The sequence below is a fragment of the Herpailurus yagouaroundi genome, unplaced genomic scaffold, assembly GCF_014898765.1.
Source record: "Herpailurus yagouaroundi ecotype Mexico unplaced genomic scaffold, PumYag 183, whole genome shotgun sequence".
Classification (NCBI taxonomy): Eukaryota; Metazoa; Chordata; class Mammalia; order Carnivora; family Felidae; genus Herpailurus; species Herpailurus yagouaroundi.
In genome coordinates, this window is record NW_024412414.1 from 13,200,057 (window position 1) to 13,213,219 (window position 13,163).

Below are 13,163 nucleotides of genomic sequence, written 5' to 3' on the forward strand. Positions count from 1 at the left end.
ATTGTTGTTAATAATGGAAATACATCATGTTTATATAACACCTGTCCTTGGAAGAACTCATTAGATCACTTATTCTCTGAGATTTTTATTTAAAATTTCATGGCTCTTACTTAAATCAAATAGTTCTTAGAAATATGGAGAAACAGATCATTTTTAGCTATGTTTTATCTACGGGAAAATCAAAAGCCAGAAACCACCATTTATTTTATTTTGCCTCTTTTTCTTTCTTATTTTTGTCACTTAGTGACAAAACTAGTTAAGTGTAGTATATTCAGAAATGAGATCATTGAGACTGGGGTCTATCTCCTAAAGTAGAAGTGATATGACATTTCCTCAGTTGGATTAAGGCAATAAATGTTGAGATTAGAAAGCTAATTTCCTTTCCAACTTTCACGAATTTTTGAAGCTCTCCAAACCAATTTCTGTGAAGAGAAAGATAGATACAATGCCAACGTAGGTAAATCCCAAAGGTATTCCAAAAATGAATGAGAACATAATGGTTCTAGTAACAATATCTCAAAGCTTTATTGATTGCCTGCTTTAACACTGTCCTTGCCAGGAATAAAGTTCTGCCTTCATGACCACTCAAGTCCTAGAGGCTATTCTGAGCTTACTTTAAATGTTTTTTCTTTCCCCTGGGCACTACCAAGCCCCCCAATCCTGGATAATTTAAGGCTGATCTGGATAATGTTAGCACATACTGAGTATTTACTGTGCTCCAGGCACTATATTATCTCATTCTAACAGCAGTTGTAGAAGAGGAACTATTAATTTTATTATTCTTATTTTATAAATGAGAAAACTGACTTTTTTCAAAGCAGGAGAGAAAAACTTATTTTCCCTCTACTCTTCTAGGTTCTTGACTGAACAACCCCTAATACAAAAAAAAAAAACAAAAACAAAAACAAAAAACCCAAAAAACAGATTAACAAGACAAAAACAAACATGTTTAATAACATGTATGCCTCCTGTACACAAGAGAGATACCCACCAAAACTGAGTAACTCTCTAAAATGGCTCATGCCCTACACCTTAAAGACAAAATAAGATGTTATAAGGGTGATGAAGGGTTTCCAGGAAAAACACGATGAACAGGATATGGTTGTTAGGCCATTGTGTCAGTGCCTTCTCCATTGGTAACAGTTTCTAGAGATTTAGTCCTCCTCATCTTCCTGGTACAAATACGGAGACACCCTAATAAACGGAGATTTTCCTTATAGATGTAAATGTCTCATAAAATGGTAACTTGAAACTGTTTTCAGAGCTTTTTCTATGTCTGTTGTTCCTAAAATAATCGGTATGCCAAAGAGACATATTTTGGGGTGGCAAGTTCTGTTCCCCTTTACCAGTAATGGCAAATATAGACACAAACCCAAGCACCCTGACTATCAGGTCTCCACTAATAGTAGTGATTTTGTTCTGCTACCTCACTGATCAGTCCTGTATATCTGATATTTTGCTTTAATATTTTGCAAATAAGCCTTATAATTTTAATTTAAATAAAGCATTTGCACTTTTTCTCCCCAATCATATAGTAGGCCACTTGAGGATAATGACTGTCTTATCTTTATTTGGAAGCCAGGTACATGTGCACAAATATCTCCTGAATGACGTAAATAAATGAATGTGTGAGTACCAGTGTGCCTGTGTAAAAGTCTAATGCAAATGTCAGAGGTCTTACAAAAGTAATTATGAGCCGTATCATCCTTAAAATTGGAGGTGTCTCCTCCTTTAAACTTCTGTCTCTTGTTAGGTGTATTCCTCATCCAGAATTCTTTAAATTCTACCTACTACCATACATATTTGAAAATGTTTTAAATTATTAGCTCCTCTTTAAAATTATTAGCTTCTTTTTAAATTATTAGCTGCTTGAGCTTAGGAACAAAGTCATTTGTTTTTGTCTTTTATCTCTACTGTTCTTTTTTCTTTTTGTTTTGTTTTGTTTTGTTTTAAGAAAGAGCACGAGAAGGGGAGGGGCAGAGGGAAAGGGAGAGAGAAAATATTAAGTAGGCTCCACATGCAGTGTGCAGCCTGATGTGGGGCTTTATCTCACAAGTATGAGGTCATGACCTGAGCCAAAATCAAGAGCCAGACACTTAAGTGACTGAGTCACTCATGCGCCCCTCATCTCTACTGTTCTTAACAGACTGCCTTATGTATGATCTGCAAAAAATATAAATCTCTTCTGGATAAGTAACTAAACATCTGTTGATTTTATGTGTCAATTTGTTATTTTGCTATTTTTTGATGAGAGTCACAATCTTTACCTTTCACGATTAGATCCTTTTCTTAACCTAGAAAGTGTTCCAAACTGTGCGAGATCTTAAAGTCCAAATCACACTATAATTGGAGTTCTGTCTTAATGCTTAACCTTGATGCTTACAAAAAGTTTTATCTAAGGCATGAATTTGGTTAGTTTGAGCTGGTGTAGTAATATCGAACTGAGGTCACCTTGAGATCAGGAACATTATCTTCTTCCTTCGGAATACACATTATTTTAAATTAAGTAACTCTGGATATAAAGAACAAGTGGTCTGGCTTCACCACATAACACCACATAACTCTATCTATAGTAAGAAATGCATTTTGAAAACCGGTGACAGGCTATGAAACCAAATGCCCTTTTTCTTTTTGTTCAGTTTTCTGGTAAACATGCTTTATTTCTTCTTTTTTTTTTGTTTCTTTTTGGTTTATTTTTTAACTCTCTTCTGTCTTCTGCTTTCTGTATAGTTCTAAAAATTTTCACTTAACAATACTTATATTCCTAAATCTCAATTTTTATTAATATGTTTTCATGCAGAGTTTAATTTTATTTACTCAGTTAAATCGAGTATCTGACTTATCAGTAAAGATAATATAAGAAGGAGTAGGGATGTGACGGCTCAATACGTGAGTTTTTATTATGTTTTGGAAAAAAGTGTGAAGATTATTAATTATCAGGTTTTTAAGGTGGGAAACACAGAAAGTTTACCAAGTTCAAAAACATCTACAAAAATTATCTTCAGAATTCATAAACTGTACTTTATCTTTCACTGTTGATGAGGACCCGAGTGGCTAACTCTGGGGTCAGGCTGTAGGCTCTACCAATTCTTCATTAATAATAAAAGTTAATATTGATGATATACTTATCATGTTCCAGAATGGTATTTTACATAGATGATCTCATTTATTTTAGTTTACGTGCAATAATATGTTCAGTTAAAGCAGAAATAATGAGAGAGGAACAGAGTCACAAAGGAAATAAGAGGGAAGGTTCCCAGGCTTGTTGAACTCATGTTCTTACTTTGATCAGGGAGAAAACTTGCATATACAAAAGTCATGGATGGTTAGAATTTTGCAGGGAGGGAGTTTCTGCAATAAACAAAATCAATTGCCTCATTTTACAAATTAGAATTGGATCAGCCAGTTGAGGTGATTTGCCCAAACATATTAGCAGCTGTGCCTGTTAGTCTAATGCTTTCAAAAATTCACCTCAAAACTTCATAGACTGAAACAACCACACTCTGTTATAACCCATAATCGGGCAATCAGGGCTGGGTCCATGGGACAGAGCTTCTGCTCCCTTTATGTCTTCTGAGCCTGGAGTGTTCGAGATGCTTCTTCATTCACATTTGTGGTACCTTAGACAGCAAGGCCAGAACCACTAGGGGGTGTCCAATCATCTCACCTTTTCCACTTCACCTTTGCAAGCGGCTAGCCTGGGGCCTCTTCGCAACATAGCATCTGGCTGCCAAGAAGGAGGATGCTGGAGCCCGGATCATTTTAAAGGTAAGGCCTGTAAATGTCACTTTTGCTCCATACTATTGGTTAAAGCAAATAACCAATCCAATGTACAGTAGAGAAGGGAAGAAGACTCTATCTGGGGAAATACACATCAGCATGCGAAGAAATTAATAGTGACCACCTTTCCAGAGGATCACAATAGCACAGCTGAGAGGAAACACATTACTCATTCTATTTGGTTCTGTCTCAAAACTATGCCTCTCCTACTTGTATGTTCATAGCACTGTACCTGTTGGAGAAGACAACTGGAGATTCTGATCTCTTTCATGGCCTGAGTCCTTGCACCAGATGTTTGTTAGACACATTACACACACTAAATAATTATATATTGATGTTTACCTATGCCATAGTACTATTCCTTCTCCCCACCCCCAAGACCACATTTTTTGAAAAGTGTCCTATCTTTGAGATAAAGAGTGGGATGGCCATGGAAAAACAAAAGTCAGTTATTTACTGAGAGCTTACTATCTGCCAACTGCCATGTGTGCGATGACCACATAATTGTTTTGTGTAAAACTCACTAGAAACTAGAGAGATGTGGCATCTCTAGAAACTAGAGAGATGAGGGCCAAAGGTCACACACCAGAAGACAGAACTAAGAAAGGAATCCCAGTATCTTTACCTTCTGGTTCACGGACTTTTCACAAGCCAGGGTGTTAAGAAAGCAGAGGCAGTTTACTCTTTCAAGAAGTTTGGCCATGAAATGAAGAGAAGAGAAGGAATGTGGAGACAGGGAATAGAGAAAGGAAGAAAAGACAAGGCCAAAAGAGAAGAGGAGAGTAGGAGAGAGTAGAGAACAGGACAGACAGAGTCCTCAGGTTTAAACATATAGAAGAACTGTGTGTTGGGGATTAGGGAGGTTGAACATATCTGACAGCTAATTTGAGCCATTAGAGAGTGAAAGATGAAATATTCAAGTAAGGAACCAGTTACTAGAGGGAGCGATATCTCAGAGGAAACCAGAGCACATACTGCTAGGGCAAAACATGCTGGCCTTGGCGGTGAGGACGGGCATTTCTTTCTCAGACACAGTGATGACAGAAGAGGATGAAGAAAGGCCTGACGACTTTGGAGGAGAAGAAGAAAGTTGAGATATCTTTTGAGTGATTAAAAATCTCAGTGAACACCATTTCATGGTAACTATTCAAATGTTGACTAAAAATACAAACAGCGCTACCAAAAGCAAAGAAAACATAAAGAAGATGCTTCTGTATTGTTCCTTAAGAAACAGTGGCAACTTTCAGAGAAAGGAAGAAAGAATAACCACAGCACAAGATACTTCTCTCTTTCTTTTTAAAACATCTTATCTTTAATTTTGAAATAACCCCTAATATCAGAAAAGGATGAGTATTCAAATTAGAGCTTAATATTGTTGAGTGCTAAATTCTCCAATTATTTCCTGTCTTCTGAGATTTTATAAGTAGAAGGTTAAGAGTCTTCTCGATATTTGAAGCAATAAAACACATTCTGTAGATGATATTAACATCCTTTACTTAGAGTGCACTGAACAGGAAAAGAGGTCAAGTTCAAGATGAAAAATATGGCCACATATCCTCAGGGTTACCAAAGCCTCTGTGGTCTTTCCCATTTTTATAAATGCTTCAGCTTTTCTTAAAAACAAAAACAAAAACAAAAACAGAAAACTATGTGATGGGTTGTACAAGGGTTTGCTTTTCCTCTTTTCAACTAAGCCTCTTTTTAAAAAGAGCTTAATATTTCATCAGGAAAGACCAAAAAATAAGCTTCAGGAAATCAGCCATAAAGGCATTAAGAAGTCTCTATGAGAATCGCCTGCAGCAAAGCTGAAGAGACGTCATCCACTGATCTTAACATTAGCTGACATTAATTTTGAAGTAGTTATTGCTAATACGAATCATGAATAACAGATTAAATTATATTTATTTACAGTCTTTACCATTCAAGATGTTTTCTTCCTTTGATAGACATACTTAAGACACCCCTTCACATTAAGTATGTGTGCTTTTTCTCTTAAGAGTGGGCAAGAAGCACCTAATCACCACAAACCAATTGTAGTGGAAAGAGGGAGTCTCCTACGTTTTTTATTTATTATGCCTAACTTTCATTTCACCAAATATGAATACCTACATTTCTGTTGGAAAGTTAATGAGTATCTTCTACCTTCTCAGTCAGCATTCACAGTGCAAAATCCTTATTTGGACTGTTAAGGGTATGTCAGGAAGAATGGCAACATTTTCCTGGGTATGGAAGAATTCCAGGTAACATGACCTGTCTAGAAACAGACTACCTGGATATAAATGCCAGCATCATCACTTACTGGTTGCGTGACCCAGCACAAATTGATTCTTGTTGCTCTTAGTTTCCTTAAGGAAAGATAACAGCAATGCCACTACATAGGTGTCATGATGGTTAAGTGAAAGTCATTATCAGAACATCTAGTATTAGACTTTTTGTTTTCTTATTTTATTATTTCAAGCACTCAAAAGTACTATGGAGTTTAATCTACAGTTCATGTGAAATAATACAGATGACTGAAAAATAAAAATAATAACTCTCAGTTGGGTTTATACACTACCATGTAGCTCAAATGTCACTTTTTTGATGAGGCTTATCTCATTTAAAATTGGTATCTGTATTCCTCTGACTCAGTAATTACAAAATTCCCAATCTGTTCCATTTGTTTTTCTACCACACTTATGTCCTAACCTGGACTACTTATTCTAGTTATATTCTTTCTCCTTCCTCTAGAATGTCAGCAACTCAAGGACAAAGATTTACATTGGTTTTATTCCCTAGTATATCCCAAGTGCCAAGAAGAGTGCGTGGGATATAGTAAATTCTATACAATTGTTTGTAGAGTGAAGGGAGGAATAAGAGGAGAAAAGATAGAAAGAAGCAAGTACAACAGTTCTTGTCCAAAAGGGTGGGGAAAAAAAGGAGTGGGGGAGGGGTGGAGAGGAAAAATGAGTATATCCCATATAAAGCTTTAACTGTTTTAAGGACATAGGAACATTATGAAAATGTCCGTTCTCCATGAGTAGTTCATTAACCTTTCATAGCTTAAACCATGACAATGAATTCAGAGTTTTTAATAGTATAAACTTCTTCAACAGAAGAAAAAATAGCTCTAATTACACACAAAAAATAAGCACAAAATTGATGGCTTGAATAAGGCCAGGGGTGCTTGTTCGGGCTCATTTTGCTTATGGATTCTTTTATTTTACACAGGGAGTTTTGGGTAAATTGGGGCCACAGATAGCCAGTAATCATCTCCCTCAGAAGTGGAACCCACAGAACAAAGTTAGCTCTCTCCAGTCCCAGAGCCAACCAGAGCTTACTTAGAACCCATCAACTCTAATTCTTACTTGAGGGCATAATATTAATCCTGCTTTATCAGCTCAATTACAGGTCTGCTGTCCCTCTTAAGGGAACAAGATACTCAAATTACTTAATTAGCATGTGAACTGGATCCAGAGGTACAACCACTTGGCAGGGAGAACACATAAAAATCTTTTGTCAAAACATCACCAACAATCCCAGTAGTTGGGTGGGCCAAAGTCAAACACGTGCTTCATTTCAACTCTTATAATTTAGAAAGAAATTCATAAATATTCTATGAAAATGGTTCACAAAGCCAACAACTGGGGGTGCACAGGGAGGGTTCCCTACCAGGGGTGGTTAATTTATTCAGTTTCAGTAAGTCACTAATATGTTGTCTTCATGGGTGATAAAATCTAGAGAGCATTTTTATACAAAGGCTTTTGCATGTTACCTTCTCTTTTCTTCATACCCCCACTGTCCCCACCCATGCCATATACGCAAACATTATTTCTACCAATTACATAATTTCCACATACACACACTGGGATATGGTGGAAGTGGGATTTTCATAGCACACAACCTAATAGTCCAGAGTCCAGATATTTAGGGTGATCATGCATCCCTGTTTGCCAAGAATAGCCCTAGTACCTCAATATCCCCCCTTTCATTCTCAAAAGACTTTCAGTTTGGATGACAAATGTTATGATCACCCTAAAGATATAGTAGTCCTGATACCAAGAGAAAAGTTTCAAAGAAGACACATCAGAGTAAGTCTATCTTCCAAGGCCACTACCCATTAGTCCTGTATACACTGGAGGGTCCCACTAAAAGCAACATTCACTCAAGGAGACTCCAGTCATCCATGCCCTGATATATGTCATTGCTGCATCTTGAAAATGTCATTCAATTCATAGGTCCCAAGATTTCACTAATGTATTTTTATATCGAAAACCTATTGTTGTCAAAAAAAACCCTGATATTTTAAAACCCTAAAACCCTTTATCCAAAACTACTTTCACATCACAAAACAGAAAAGGTGGTATCTTACCAGGCATGACTTCCAACACCTGAGTCAAGAGCTAATGTCCGCGTGCTCTGTACCTCAACAAAATTATGTATCCATGTCAAAAACACAAAATACATTCTTAAAAACATATTTGTAGGTATTTATACTACTATAATCATCTGAATCTTGGTGAAAAATAAAAACTGAGCTGTAATAAGTAAAAGAAGCCCATCAGTTGAACTCAAAAGACTTTTAAAATGTAAATAGACTATTTCCCCTACAGACTTTATGCCATTGGTGGGGGACAGTTTTATAGATTTCTGTAAGCCATCCAATTAAGCCACCTTTTCATTTGATGATCTCTTTGCTTTTTTTGAAAAAATCATGATCACCTTTCCCTTTGGTGGCATATTAAAACATAATAAACAAACTAAAAATTTGTTCAAAGTAAGCGAACATGCAGGCATAATACAATGAGGGTACTGATGGTCGTTTAACTACCATTTCACTCTTAGGCAGTGGAGAAGTGACAAATTGTGGGCCATGAAATCATCAGCTTGCAGGATCATGTCATTTAAATGGGAGGATTACACAAGGCTTGTATCTGCAGAAAATGACACTCCTCTCAAATTACGACTCCAGCTACTCCAGTGGCAGAAATGACCATCATCAATATGAGAAAATGTTCAGGATCACAGGAAATGCTGTCCTCCATTTCTCTTCCTTTCGGATACAGCTCTCTGCTCTCCAAAATGAGATAGCTGGGCAGTTGTTGGATCGTTTCCTAATGATTAAAGATGCTGCCCGCGTTACACCATACGTTTTGTTGCTTGTATGTTGGGGCTCTCATAAAAGACAGATACCTCACTACAGGAGAAACATGTTTAGGCAATGCCCTTTTCCCAGAACCTGATTAAATCATGATGCTTAAAAGAGTTTTGCTTTTAAGATACAAGTAGTTTGAGCCCTATTGGCACTGAGTTTAAACACTACAAGCAAAATATTAGTTTTGGGTCTGTGGTGTATTCATAGCCCTGAGTGTCTCCAACAAGCTTATCTGGAGGATTCTGTTTATGTGAAAGAAATTGCTATGATCAATCACTGTGTAGTAAGGGATCAAACAAAATGCTGAATCGAGAAATGTTTTCCATTGGCCCTGTTCAGCAAGAGACAGGAGCACTACAAGTGAGCTGTTATATATTCTGAAAGAAAACTACAATTTATGTTCTAGATTTTTTTTTTCTGTTGTTGATATGAAACCTCCTGTTTCAGGATCATTTTTTTTTTCCAGCTCATATTATGCAGTCTCCATAGAACAGAAGGCAATTTCAGTGCCCAACCTTAGCTGTTATGAGTATTTTGGAAGCTTCTATTTTTCTTGAAATAAAAGAAAACCTCTGAAATTCTCAATGTGCATTGCAGAAATGAATTCAATTTGTTTCTTCTCTATATCCACATAAGGGTGGCCAAAATCATTATTACCATTTCATAAATACATTGAGAAAGTGAAAGAACATTGGGGTTATAGGAAGCTGTTCAAAGAAACAGCAACAATGAGAAAAAAAAATCCAGGTATGATAATGACTCAGATGTCCATAAGTCCGTTCAAAATTTATTTTTGATCTCAAAATAATTTGAGACCTTTCACAATCTCACAGGGTACAGCTGGCATTCGAAATTCCATAGTGATTAACTTGGCCTGTTTATATAGGGTTAGCAACCGGCAACCTTTTAATGTTTTAATGCTATATTAGTCATTTCCTTTTATTCAGTTCTCAACCCCCATTAGATACTTACAAATGTGGGGCCATCTATTATGTCCCCTCACTTTCTGATGCTCCAATTAGACCCTGCCAGTGGTTTCCCTATCTGGTGCTCTTGTATATAAACTCGGTCTTCTGTATTGTAAAAGCCACTGCTCAAAGACTCATTTTTAAAGCAATTCTCTGAATAGGTCATTCAACTGCTTGAAAGTTTCATGGACCTTTTCCTGTAGAATAAATGTTAAACTTCTTATCTAAGCATTTAAGGTTTTCCTGGGTGATGCTGATTTATTTTTTTTCTCCTTAAATTTCCTTCCTCACTTATTTTTTTCTCTTTTTTGGTTCTTTAATCAAACTCTACACTTCAGACAAATACTCTTTATTGTGCAACTTCACTAATTTGTTTTGGGGATCCCAAAGGCCCTTTCTTGCTCCTGAACTTGCCTAGAACTTGTTTTTAATTTTTTTTTTTAATTTTTATTTTACACAGGGCAGGGAGCAGAGAGAGAGAGAGAAAGAGAGAGAGAGAGAGAGAGAAAGAGAGAGAGAGAGAGAGAAAGAGAAAACCAAACAGGCTGACCACTGTCAGTGCAGAGCCTAATGCAGGGCTCAACCTCATGAACCATGAGATCATGACCTGAGCTGATACCAAGAATCAGACACTTAACCGAACAAGGCACCCAGGCGTGCCTAGAACTTAATTTTTCAAGAGCATAGATATTATCCTTCAAGCTTCATTTTTACCAGTATATCCTCTATGACCTAATTTCCCATCATTTTGTCTGAGAAGAGAAACTCTATCTTTCCTATCTCCATGGCTTATTGCCTGTTACCACACTTAGCACTTTTTACAACATATCCTAGGGTTTTATATGCATGCTTTAGGGTCCCTGGGGCTGCCAGACTACCATTTCCTTGAGAAGAAGATAAGGATCTTATCTTATCCATTTCACCTTCTCACTCATAAATAGTGATGTATACATGGTAGGTGCTCCGGAAGGTTTTGGTGAGTGAATTGAGAGAAGTGTTTCATTTTTTCATTTCAGTTGTACTAATCAAAACTTGTTATAACTTTCAGTCCCTCATCAAAATCCCTTCATTAAGAAATTAATAAGCTGGTTTATGAAAATGGAAGTTAATGAGTTAATGCTTTAGTCTTATGTCAGGTGTCTACATTTAGAAAGAGGCCTCTTAGAGGCACTGCCTTGGAGTATTGACAGCTTTTATAACATGGACAGAAATAATTTTTCATCTTGCCCTGCCAACTCTATATACTATTCAACTTAGAGGGTTTGCCTTTTCTGCTTGGCCATGAAATGTCAGGATCCCTTTGCCCTCAGGACTCAAACCCCAAGCTCCGCTGACCCAAATCTTTTCCTCTTAATGGACACTTTACAGAGTGCTTCTTCTACAATTTAGTTTATTTTGGTAAACCCAGCCTGGGCTCCATGTTCTAAACAATCTGGGGAAATATCTTCTTTATAAAAAAGTAAACTGTTAAGAAACTGAATATTCAAATAGACAATAAGGAGACCATTTATATAAACATGATTCTGACCCATAGTCTGTTGTTACTAGCCCAACATAGTAACCATCTACCAACTATAGTAACTGCCCAGGACACCAGGAAATAACCCCTTTAACAACTGGCTCAAAAGGTCGGCAAATTTTTAATGATTGACAGCTTCCTTAATTTTTTACCCCATTTCCAGCAGAACCAAACTAAGCCAAACAGGCACCCCTAACCACTAACATAGGATGCTCTGCTTCTAGTTAGCCTGACTACAGATTCCAGTGCCAAAAGCCTCCATTCGGGCCACACCAGAAGCCTTCCCTTTTTCCCAGTATTGAAATCTTTTCCACTTCTTTGCCTGCCTTTGAGACTCAGCTAAATGCAAGTGATGGTAGCTGACTCCCTTGCTATATCACAAGCTCTGAATAAAGAGACTTTGCTTGTCCTAATTTGGATTTATTTCCACAACATATAGTGACATTAGTAACTAGAATGTTTTAGAGAGTACTCCTCTGTGCTCACCTGGGAAAGTGAGCTTAATCTTGCTCTATATCAGATCTCTATTCTCATGATTCTGTGAGTTGGCGGAGTTGTTCTTCTGTTTACTGATGATGTAGCATTCAGCAGGTGGGTTGCCCGTACTCAACTGGAACTACTGGGATAGCTGGACAGCTGGACCTCTCTATGTGGTCCTTTGCTCCACAGCATGGCAGTGTCACAGCAACCACGTAGGACCTCAAAGACAGAATCTACAGAGCCACTGGAGATCCAGACTCTGAAGCTCACACACTGTTGCTTCTGGTACATTTCTTGTTCAAGTGAATCACAAGTGCAGCCCAGACTCAGAAGGGTAGAAAATTCCTCTTAATGGAGGTTCTATAAAGTCACACCATATAAGAGCCTGCCTGCAGGAATGGGAGATATACTTGACCAGTAAACAATCTAGCACATGCTTATATGGTATATTTCCACCACTTGTGTCTGCCTCTACCAATGACTAAGCAGCACCAGATTCCCAACCATTTCTGGACTAGGAGTGGTAATAATAAGGTGATCATGGATTAGGTCAACAGAGCCTCCTGTGATAGGCCAAGGATCATCTTTTAATCTTCTTAAATAATTCTCTAGTGGTTTATAATTCAATCCAACCAATGTACAAAAAGGACCCATATTTTCAGAACTGTGATAGTTGCAAAGATACATAAGATGAGGAGAATATTCAAAGAGTTGATGATGTACAAAAGAGGATTAGATAAGTAATCTAACACTGATACCATAAGGTAGGGTAACTTAAGAACCATGGGTGAAGTTATATTACAAGAGGAATAAAAAGCTTCAACTTAGTGCACTTGGTAGGGTATTACTGGGAGTATGTGTTGTTCTGTTTTCTCTAAGTCTTGTTTTATAAATGTACCTTCTTCACTTCATGAGTTTCTGGCTGGGCTGTCAATCAAAAATGCTTGCTATTACCAAGGTTATCCAGACTGGCCAATCAGATTTCCCAAATCCCTGAACAAAATAATTGGACCACATGATCGTACTCACACAAGTAGAGCAAACTGGATTCTGTGTTTCTTCTTCCCTCCCCCCCCTTCCACCTTCTGTCCCTCCCTCCCTTCCTTCCCCTCTCCCTCCCTCTCTTCCTCCATCCCTCACTCCTTCCCTCCCTCTCTCCTTTCTCTATTTCTCCCTCTTTCTCACTCTCTCCTTCCTTCCTTCCTTCCTTCCCTTCCTTCTTTCCCCTTCCTTCCTTCCTTCCTTCCTTCCTTCCTTCCTTCCTTCCTTCCTTCCTTCCTTC

The 13,163-nt window shown here is 37.5% G+C and overlaps 1 pseudogene; it reads left to right on the forward strand.

Moving 5' to 3' along the window:
• The first annotated feature begins 4,769 nt into the window (after positions 1-4,769).
• The window catches only part of LOC121041373 (atlastin-1-like), a 160,838-nt pseudogene continuing 152,444 nt past the window's right edge, over positions 4,770-13,163 (forward strand).